Source organism: Rhinolophus ferrumequinum, chromosome 18 (genome assembly GCF_004115265.2).
Source record: "Rhinolophus ferrumequinum isolate MPI-CBG mRhiFer1 chromosome 18, mRhiFer1_v1.p, whole genome shotgun sequence".
Taxonomy (NCBI): Eukaryota; Metazoa; Chordata; class Mammalia; order Chiroptera; family Rhinolophidae; genus Rhinolophus; species Rhinolophus ferrumequinum.
Genome location: NC_046301.1, coordinates 25561785 through 25573791, shown reverse-complemented (window position 1 = coordinate 25573791; position 12007 = coordinate 25561785). Strand labels below are relative to the sequence as shown.

The 12007-nt window shown below is 37.0% G+C and overlaps 1 protein-coding gene across 1 annotated transcript in view; it reads right to left on the bottom strand.

Annotated features, from left to right (window-relative positions):
• The window catches only part of RBM46 (RNA binding motif protein 46), a 37730-nt gene extending 26799 nt beyond the window's left edge, over positions 1-10931 (bottom strand). Inside the window, exon 1 of the mRNA XM_033134868.1 lies at positions 10824-10931. The gene's annotated coding sequence lies outside the window, so the exon portion shown is untranslated. The remainder of the gene's footprint in view (positions 1-10823) is intronic.
• Between the last annotated feature and the right edge of the window lie 1076 nt (positions 10932-12007).

Genomic DNA, 12007 nt, shown 5'->3' with positions numbered 1-12007 from the left:
AGGCAATGTATGTAAAAGGCCTGCCGAAATTGTATTAAGGCTAAGTCAAGGTGAGTTTTGCTAAATAGTAAAGAGCAATAAATCTTAATTTTTCATGCACCCGCAATGTTGGCACAGGCAGCACATTTTGGTGGGGTTTGGTTCGTTTTGTTTTGTTTTGAGAAACACTCAGTTCTCAAAGGTGCAGGGGTGAGTATGATCTAGCAGACACATACCTAGGAAAGAGTATCAGCATCTCTAAAGTGGATAGAAAGTGGGAGTGGAGAGGACATCACGAAAGAATCTCTGCTCTACAGTAAGTGAAACTGTCACTGCAGTTATACTCACTTGTACCTACGATAGCACAATGGCTCTAGAGCCAGACTTCCTAGATTCAAATTCCTTTCTTTACACTTACCAGCTATGTAATTTTGGATAAGATATATAGCCCCTCTGTACCTCAATTTCCTCATCTGTAAAATGCAAATAATCATGCTGTCTATCTCAGTTTTTATGAATATTAAATCATTTATTGTTAAAAATATAAAAACAAAAACCTCTAGGGCTCATTTTTTGGCCTTGAACACAAATACTAATTGTTAAGCATATACTGGACTCTACAATTGATTAACTACAGCTAATCATATGCAAATAACTATAGCTTACAACCTAGATATTCAATTTATCTTTATAATAATAGATTCCAGAACTGAACTGTAACACCAGATAGAAACAGGCTGAGAATACAATCATAAGAGGTTCAGTTTATTTAGAAGACCTGTTATAAATGCCAGGGAATCTCTAGACTCTACAATAACTAAAAGGGAGTCTCAATATTGCTAAACAAATATTATTATTATTTCCAGATGAAAACACTGAGGTTAAGAAAAATAAATTATCCAAGATCACAGAGCCAGAAAGTGGCACAGATTGAATTCAAACCCAGGTCTACTTAATCACAAACATCCCCTCCTGCCAAGAAAATGATTTTGACAAACCTTTTGCCATAACTTTACCTTATAAAATCCCTCAAGGAACAAAGAAGACCCCAAATTGACTTATGCAAATAAAATCAGAAATTATAATTTTTTTTTATTTTATTAAATTTATTGGGATGACAATGTTAGTAAAATTATATAGGTTTCAAGGTACATTTCTATATACGCATGTTCACCACCCAGTCAGAAATTATAAATTGATATAGCTAAAATTAGGTGAACTCTAAAGTCATTCCTAGTTTTAAAACATCTGAATATTTCTGAATGATGATTAATATAGATACAAATACATTCATCTCATACATACCACACACTCAAACTTTTTAGTCTTTAAAGCTTCTTCCAAACTATTATATTGCATCCAATGAAGTAATTCTGAAGAAAACAAAGCAGGAAAGTAGCTCATGCTCACATATAGTTTCTACCTGCCATCCACCTTATTTCCTTAAACTTGGACGCCTAGTTTTCTTTATTAGGCTAAGATTCATTTATCAAACTGCATAATGAACGTAAGTATTGAGAATGAAATGTTCAATAGGCATACTGAATTCAACTAAATTCCAATACTAAATGCCATTTTACCTTCCAAACCTACTCCTTCCAGTTGTACCTTATCTCTACCAATTCATCCATTCAACCAATAAATGGCACAACAAACATACTCCCTCTCCTCCAATTGTCACAACCAAAAACTTGGGAGTTAACCCTAATTCCTTCCTTTGACTCACAGCTAATCATTCATAAAAACCTGCATATTTTACTGTCTAAATATCTCTTGAAATCAATCTTTTCCAGTCCATCCCTACAGCCTGTTTTCAGAAAATTATTTCTTACTTAAAATATTAGGTTCCTAACTGTTCCAGGTTTCAGTCTTGTCTTCTTCTAACAAAATCTCCACAACTCAGTCAGTGATAAAAAATATATGTGATTATCTTAAGCTTTTACTACAAATCAAAACTAAGGGGAAAAATGATTAAATTTATTTTTTTAATTTTAGAATTAAGAAGGCCCTTCTAAAAAATAAACAAAAAAAAAACTCAAAGGAAAAAATTACAAGATTATATTTACTACATAAATATTAACTTTCAGAAGGCAAAGAAATACCACAAAACTAAGACAGAAAATTACAAACAAGGACAAATGATCTGCAATACACAAAATAAAAGACTAATTTCCTAAAAATACAAAGAGCTGCATGGTATCATAAGTAAGAGCAAACTCAGATACCTAAACGACCACTTAAACGTGAATCCTGGTTCTTCCCTTTACTAGCTGTGACTTTGGGCAAGTTTGGCCTCAGTTTACTAGTTACTAAAAGGTAGATTATAATAGCTTCTACTTCACAGAGTTGTTGTCAGGATTAAGCATAAAGGGCTTAAAATAAACAAAGGATGTGAAGAACCTATACATTGAAAACTGTAAGAAATTTTTAAAAGAAATTGAAGAAGACACAAAGAAATGGAAAAACATTCCATGTTCATGGATTGGAAGAACCAACATAGTTAAAATGGCCATATTACCCAAAGCAATATACAGATTTAATGCAACCCCTATCAAAATCCCAGCGGCATTTTTTAAAGAAATAGAACAAAAAGATCATCAGATTTGTATGGAATCAACAACAAAAAATCATCAGAGCTGTATGGAATCACAAAAGACCCTGAAATAGCAAAAGCAATCCTAAGAAAAAAGAGTAAGGCTGGAGGTATCACACTCCCTCACTTCAGCTTATACTACGGAGCAACAATAATCAAAACAGCATGGTATTGGCAGAAAAACAGACACACAGACCAATGGAATAGAACTGAAAACCCGGAAATAAACCCACATAAATATGGACAGATAATTTTCAACAAAGGAGCCAAAAACATACAATGGAGAAAAGAAAACCTCTTCAATAAATGGTGCTGGGAAAACTGGAAAGCCACAGGTAAAAAAAAAATGAAATTAGAGTCCTGTCACTATATACCAAAATTAACTTAAAATGGATCAAAGACCTAAACCTAAGACCTGAAACAATAAACGGCATAGAAGAAAGCATAGGCACCAAACTTATGGACCTTGGACTCAAAGAGGATTTTATGAATTTGACCTCAAAGGCAAGAGAAGTAAAAGCTAAAAGGGGCTAATATTCAAAATATATAAGGAACTCATACAACTCAACAACAAAAAGACAGACAATCCAATTAAAAAATGGGCAGAGAACATGAACAGAAACTTCTTCCAACAAGACATACAAACAGCCAACAGATATATGAAAAAATGCTCAACTTCACTACCGTGTTTCCCTGGAAATAAGAACTACCCCGAAAATAAGCCCCAGTTAAGACTGTCAGCTACACAGACACATTTAGTACGTTATGACAATGTTCCAGAAGATGATGATATGACTGTATTTGAATTGTAGATTGTTGTACATGAAAAAAAATAAGACATCCACTGAATATAAGCCCTAATGTGTCTTTTGGAGCAAAAATTAATAAGACCCGGTCTTATTTTCGGGGAAACACGGTAGCAATTAGGGAAACACAAATCAAAACCACAGTGAGATATCACCTCACACCTGTTAGAATGGCCATCATCAACAAGACAAATAGTAACAAGTGTCGAAGAGACTGTGGAGAAAAAGGAACCCTCATACACTGTTGGTGGGAATGTAGAAATGGTGTATCCACTATGGAAGGCAGTGTGGAGGTTCCCCAAAAAATTAAGAATAGAATTACCGTATGACCCAGCAATCCTCTCCTGGGAGTATACTCCAAAAATCTGAAAACATGTATCCATAAAGATATATGTGCTCCAATGCTGCAGCTTTGTTTACTGTGGCCAAGACATGGAAACAACCAAAGTTCCCTTCAATGAATGATTGGATAAAGAAGATGTGGTATAGCGGGGGTGCCAAAAAAAATGTACACACGACTTGTATCCATCTTTTGTTATTGGTATATATTGAGTATATATATACACTTTTAATAGCTTTTTCCTTGCTTAAAATGTGTATATATATTTTTTGGCACCCTCTGTATATACACAATGGAATACTACGCTGCCATAAGAAAAGATGAAATACTGCCATTTGCAACAGACAACATGGATGGATCTTGAGATTATTATGCTAAGCGAAATAAGTCAGACAGAAAAAGTTGAGAACCACATGACGTCACTAATATGTAGGATATGAAACTGAAAACAACAAAGGAACAAGACAAATAAGAAACAAAATCTTGGGTGGCAGGATAGCTGAGTTGGTTAGAGCATGAGCTCTTAACAAGGTTGCTGGTTCAATTCCCGCATGGGATGGTGGGCTGAGCCCCCTGCAACTAAGATTGAAAACGGCGACTGGACTTGGAGCTGAGCTGCACCCTCCACAACTAGACTGAATGACAATGACTTGGAGCTGATAGGCCCTGGAGAAACACACTGTGACCCGATATAAAAAAAAAATTTTTAATTAAAAAAAAAGGAACAAAAATTCATAGACACAGACAACAGTTTAGTGGCTACCAAAGGGTAAGTGGGGAGAAGGGATGGTAGAAGAGGGCAAAGGGGATCAAATATACGGTGATGGAAAGAACTGACTCTGGGTTGTAAGTACACAATGTGCTATACAGATGATGTATTACAGAATTGAACACTTGAAACCTATGCACTTTTACTAACCACTGTCACCCCAATAATTTTAATTAAAAAAAGAAATTAAAAAAAAATAATAGAGAGTTTAAAATAGTATTTTACGTATAAGCACTATAAATGTATTAAATGTATTTACTATCTAACTAAATGTATTTACTATCTAACTAATATATAATGAAACAATATATAGTTAACATTAATTTCTGATAAAATAATATTATTGTCTAATAAATTGATTAATAAAACAGTAAGGAAAACACTGCATCCCAGGGACTTAAAACTCAAATTCGTTCATTTGTTCAACAAATGTTTATTAAGCACCAACTATGGGCCAGGAAGTATTCTTTATATCTGGGATACATCAGTAAATAAAAAACCATAAATCTTCTCTTGTATAACAGCTTATACTCCAGTGGAGAAAACAAATGATAATAAAAGTTAAGTAAATAACATGTGTTAAAAGGTAACAGTAGGGGGGAAAAAACAAGGATAGAATACATGGAGTAGGGGGGAGGTTGGCAGGAGAAGAGAGGGTGCAATTTTAAACAGGATAACCAGTATAGGCCCCACTGAGAAGGTAACATTTGAGCAAAGAATTAGGGAACCTAGCCATGCAGCTGTTTGGGAAGAGCATTCTAACAAACAGGAAAACAAGAACAGAAGGCCCCAAAATGGAAGTGTGCATGGCACATGTAAGATATAGCAAGGGGACTAGCATGGTGAAGCCAGGGGGAGAATAGTAAAAGATGAAGTCAGAGAGATAACAAGCTGTCACATCACACAGACCTTGTAAGTCAGTTAATGAAGGACTTCAGCTTTTATTCTGAGTTAAAAGAGGAGCCACTATTCTGAGCAAAGGAGCAATATGATCTTACATTTTAAATGGATCATCTGACTACTATATTGAGAAGCCAGCAGAGGAGCCCAGGAAGAAGCAGAGACACCAATGGGAAGAAAGACTATGACTAAAATTCAAGTAAGAGATGATGGTGGCATGTACCAGAGATGCTGAGGTAGAGGGAAAAAGTAGGAGTCTCTGATAAGAGATATATTTTGAACGTATATCCAATAGAATTTTCTGACAGATTGGATACAGATTGTGAGATAAACAGAATAAGTTAAGGATAACACCAAGGTTTTGGCCTTAGCAATAAGATGCATAAAGGTGAGGAAGGTTGAGATAGAACAGATTTTAGGAGTAAGAACAGAGTTCATTTTGGACACGTTAACTTTGAGTATCCACAAAATAACCAACTCACAAGGCCCTACAAGGCCCTGACAAGAAATGTTAAATGAGTGGAAAGGCCAAGTACAAAACTAAGATATGCTATGATCTGTGCTTAACTAGAAAGTCCATGTACGGTCTGAAAAAGGCAGTGGCCACTTAAGTCTAGCAAACGGTTACCATGAGGAAACCCAGTTTGCCCAGTTACAGCAAATTTTCTAAGAGAAGCCAGAAATATGTAAATTTTTATGTGAAATTTCTCAATTTTTAAAATATGAGAGCTAAAGAGCTGCATTTACATACTAAAACTGCACAGCTACATAAACGTCATTTCCATTATATGTTCAGACACTCACAGGCATAAAAGTGGCATTGACTAAAAAGTAATCTGGTGAAAAATCATATTCAAACAGTCCAGGGTTCCACATCCCAATTCAAAAACTTAACAAGTCAAATTCTCACAATTCAGTTCAATTCTTTACACATTTATTGACTGTTTCCTATGTCCAAGTCATGTTACTGAATTTTCAGTAGTACTGATGACCCCAATGGGCAGAACTACAACACAGGTGAATGGCGTCTGGGATAGAGTATGCCTCAATGTAACTTTCTCCTAAGCAGAGAGAACTACACAAGGTTGGAAAGAGCTGCCACAGAAGGTAGCTTCCTGCCAAATGGAGATACTCAAACATGGGCTGGACATGCTGCAGAGAGTCAAGCAAAGGGTGCATTGCTGGAATCATGTGGCTTTTAGCATCCCTTCCAAAATTCAGTACAAAAAGAGTTAAACCATAGACTCTGCTTTAAAAGGACTTACAACCCAGGAAATATTAATATCATCATCCAGTTAGGTGCCGTCTATGTTTTAAGCCTGCATTTTAGAGAGATTATCTCTCTAAATTATCTCTCTAGATTATCTCTATAAAAGGTTAATGGTCCCTTGAAAATAGAGTACTGCATAGTCACACACACACACACACACACACACACACACACACTAAACTAAAATTAATTCAACTATAAAAATAATAATAAAAACTGTACAAACACCTGCAAACTTTCCATGGTTTAAACTCTGGGTCGTATGAGGGCAGAGATTCCCATTTACCCAACCCAGTCCTACAACTACCTTACAGACATATATTTTGGGTTAATCTATGTCTCTAAAGTTGTATTTTTTAAAATATTATCTAGGGTCTCATGTTGAAATAATAGGTCAGTCCTCACATTAAAGATTCTTTTACTAGAAAATGACCATAAACTTATGCTAGACTTACTGTCAGGAAATCTCAATAAAAATATTATAAAAACTTGAAATCACGTAAGTATAAAACACACTGGAGAGTCACCAATCTCATAGAAAAGAGTATATTCTTAAAACCTCAAAAGCAAAAAGTAACAGATACACTTATCTAATTTACAATTAGGTTTAAAAATACCAACTTTAACACCATACTGAATTTAACCAAAACACATTTCTAAAAGAGCCAGAAATCAAGAACCTCAACCAGGGAATTATAAATCAAGTGCAAAAGAGGCATACAATATTTTTATACTCATTCTAAAATATTTTAGAAATCAATCTGAGAATTATCAAAATTCCAAGGAAGCACAGCAATCATATACATTTATGGCAAAGCTGACATACCAATTGAAGCTTCCAGTCTCAATTAATCCTCTGACACTTTCAGCTGTGGATTCACATTCCAAAGTGTTCTATAAACATTTTTCCTTACCCTGCTGACCTAAGGAATCTGAGTAAGGGAAGGAGGACCCTGAGCAAGAGAATGACATGAATGGAATAAAAACATTTATGGAATAGAAAGTGGGAAGGGTAGACACTAAAAGTTGTACTACCATCTATAGTTTTCACAGATAAATCTTTTCTTCCTAAACTTCAGACTTTCAGATTCCTCTCCAGCTCAGTTTCAAAAGTAAAAGAAAAAAAGAATAAAAATACCACCCCCCGCCCCGCAAAAAAAAAAAAAAAAAAAAAAAACCTACTGAGCTATAACACAGAAGGCCAAGATAGCATAGCTAATTACAGGGTAGATATTCAAGCAGCAATTTCAATCAAGCCTTTAGCTTTAAATGCTAATTATATCTTCATTAATTTTAAGCACCTTAAGTTAACAAAAATATAAATTTTCAAATTTGTACTGCCTTTCAAAATAGAAATTATATTATAATAAAAAAGATAAGTACAATTCTAGCAAAATAGAAATGAAAATTAATCGTTTATCTGAAGGAATTTGTGTCCGTTCGTTTAAACTACTTAAATTGAAACTTCATCTTCTGAATTACTATAAAAATTTATTAAGTTGTGGAAATGAACACTTTGTAAGTTTTACTATGATATTTAAAACTGAATGTAGTTGTGAAAAAAACATTAATTTTTAAGGTTTCAAAAATACTTTTATAGAAAGTACATTAGCTCTTTATGGTGTTCTTTAAATTACATGGTATTAAATTCCAGATTTGTTAGTTGTTATTGAGTATGGTACACTTAGACCATGGCTGACAGGTCATGAAAATTTTTTTAGGGGCAACTCATTTCAATGAAAGACTGCACTATAGCAACATAGTTGGAAAATGGAGAGAATTAGTCAAAAATATATTGATATTTAAGTCTAACGTTTCAAAATAAAACGGTATAAATGGATCAGTTCAATTCCATTTCAAACTTTTTATTAAAGAATGAGAGCATATATTTATTCCTGTAAGTTAAATATATAACGTACAAAAAGTTTTAGTACTAGATGTTTCACAACCTCTAGTAATACTGTGGGGGTGGGTGGAGGGCAGGTTTAAATTTAGAAAGATTTAAAAATTGAACTATTTAAAAAAATAATTGTAACTAATAATATTTTTTTAAATATTGTTTTGAACACAAAAGTGTAATGCTCTTCAAACTTAAGATAAAGATATCCACAATAGAACCAAAATTCTACTACAAAACAGTACACACTACTTACACAAAGTCTGAAATCTGTTAAAATTTGAACACAGAGATGACATTTTCTTCCCTCTTTTTCTTGCTTCACCAACCATCAAGTAGTAAATAAAATGGGAAACACCACCAAGCATTAATATGAAAATCAGGCCAGATTTTACATTACCTATTTGATTTCTTTTCACAAACCCTCCTTAAACCGACACGTCTAAGTTTTCTAACAACAAAAATGACACCATTAAAAATACGAGACTTGGGGCGGCCAGTTAGCTCAGTTGGTTAGAGCGCTGTGCTCTTAACAACAAGGTTACCGGTTGGATCCCTGCACGGGCCACTGTGAGCTGCACCCTCCCCAACTACATTGAAACAACTACTTGACTTGGAGCTGATGGGTCCTGGAAAAACACACTTTAAAAAAAAAAAAAAATTGAGGCTTAATTTCAGTTCATAAATCAGGCATATTCTTATGAATAAGTCTTACCTCATAATATATTCAGTAATGTATGTTTCCATTTCAAGTGTTTCCACATATTATAATCATGGGCAATAATATTCAAGTCCAATACTCCACACCCTAATCTTAAGTGAAATTAGCAATTAAAGCAGTGCCTTAAGCAAAAGCTTATATTTAGCAACACTAAAATGTAGTAATTGCAGCACCAGTAGTCATCTTCTGTGTCTATAATGGTACACAGTTGCAAACAAGCTAATTTTAAAATAGAATGTTTTAAATGTACCCTGGAAAGAATTAGATTTAATCTAATGAGTTTTAATTCTGAAAGGCTCCAAATGGAAGTTTGTCAATATCTTCCCCTTATTTAAATAAACAAAATTGTACCGACATGCGAATATTATTTATATATTAGTATTATCCATGCAACATATCCTGCTTCCTAATTCTATCACCACCCTCAAAACACAAAGTGGGACAAATGTGTAAGAGAAGCTAAGTCTTAAAAAGCTCCTGCCGATATTCCCTCTATGATTTTAGCCTTATTAGAATCACCATATATGATAAAGGCTATAGAGTATTTACCAAGAGTGCAAGAAAGAGAGCTTCAAGAGACTTCAACATTAGCTAAACTAAATTCTAATAACTGGTGTCCAAATAAATCAAAGGGCTTTTCAAAGATCTCAGAATTAGTATCAATGCCAGTATTAAATCGGAGGTCTTCTGACTCCAGGTTCAGGGTTCTATTAACCCAAAGAAAATATTGTACAAATTAGTCATTAAAACGGTCTGATGTTAGCAAATAAAGATGGTACTCCTGCCTGTTTTACCGTCCATGGCTGCCAGCCGCGTGTCACGGGTGCGAGAGGGTCAGTTATCTTTCCCGCAGACCCGCAGCCTTCCAATGTTCAAAACCCAACACACAAGAGAGCACTAGGGGTAGAAACAAGAAGAGAGTCAAAGGCGGAAGAAAGTTCCAGGCTTCTGACCAGTTAGAAATCAGTGAAAATCAGGACGTGATTGCCAAATCTCACCCAGTAGTCGGGACGCTCCGGGCGTCGCCCCAAAGCCTCTAGAAGGAACGAGCGGGCGCAACAACGGCCGTCCAGCCGGGACGTCCGGCGGGTGGCCCGACCTGCGGCGGTGGCCTGAGGAGAGCGTTAGAATAACATGGAGGGCAGCAGGGGGGAAGAGGCCGGAAAGCGGCGGGGGAGAGCGGAAATAAGGGGGAGAGGGCAGGGCACCACGGGGCGGAAGGAGCCCCGACCGCCCCGACGACACGGGGAGTTTAGGGCCAGACAGCCGGACCACGCGGCGCGAGTGCTGGCGGCAGGAGCTGTCCGGCCAAAAGATGTCCCCTGGGGTTGGGAAGCCGCGCCTACGACACTTGCCCTCCCGCTGCTCGACGGGGCAGGGGACTGAGGAGGGCGAATTCCGCAGACACCACCTCCTGCGGGGCGTGGGTCCTCACTACGTATTTGACGTGAGAGGGAGTAGGACAAGGCGTTTTACGGCCAGGAGGCAGGGTCTCCAGCCGTTACCAGCGGTTTGGCACCGGGCCCGTTGTCCCCATCCCCTTCTCACCCCTTCGGGTCTTCAAATGTTGGTCCTAAATCCCTGAGACCAACGACCACAAACCGCCGCCACCGTTTCGGGGATCAGTCGGTCGGAGCGGGGAGTGGAGGGGGTCGTCGCAGGGGGGGAGTGAAGCCCACTGGGACGACCTCGCGCGGTCCTCGCGCCTAGGCTCGGCTCCCAGCGGGCGTTGCGCGCGGTGGCCTAAGCAGCCCCACGCGGAGTGGCACCTTGGCCAATCAGTGCAAGGGGAGTGGGCGGGACCATGGTTTAAATCCGAAGAAGGCTCTGGGGAGGGGAGTAAAAGTGCCTGGAGTGACAGGCACTTTAGCCATTTGGGGCAAGGAAAACGAGTTTGGGACCGAGTAGGCATGGAGTGATTCCGAAAAAAAGATCCTGCGTGTTTTGTTAAGGTGTGTAAAAACAAGGGTTATGATTTTAACCTGTACTTCTCTTAACTTGAGGGAAAGTATACGTGCGTTGTAAAGGTTCTTTTTCTCGTTTGATGGAGTTTTCAAGTCTTAAACTGCTACTTTGATCCAAAACAGCCATGTATACTGTAGTAACTATGGATTTTTTAAAATAAAGACTTGAAATAAGGCAAAAAGGCTGATTTGCAAATAGTACTAGATGTATAAAGGGTAATGGTTTAAATGCCTAGAATGAGCTGAATCAGGAGACCGATAATAGACCTGACTCTACCTCTAATTGGTTTGGGGAGAGATCTGGCCGCGGTGGAGCTGAAGAATCAGGTGCTATACTTGTGTAAAACTAACTTTCACGGATACACTTTTGTAGCATTCTGCACATATAACTAGAATTTTGCTTCATTTAAAGATTGAGCTCAGGATTAAATGATAGACAAAGAAAGAAAAATACGGCTGTAAGAACCAACTCTATTCTCATAAATTTTCAGAATATTAGAACTAGAAAGAACCTAGATCATGTTTGTTAAAGGACCTCCTTTAACAAATGAGGAATTTGGTGCCCAGAATAATCCACTGGGTTACACAGTAACATAGGTTCCCTTACTCCCAACTTCAAGGTGTTTTTTCCACAATAACTCGTGATTTCAGTTTCTTGTCTCCATATGTACAAGGTTTTAATGAATGTCTTTTTATTTAACATACTCCAATAGTGTGGAACTTAGCAAAGACTTTGGGTCAGACAGATGTGAGCTCAAATTCCTATAT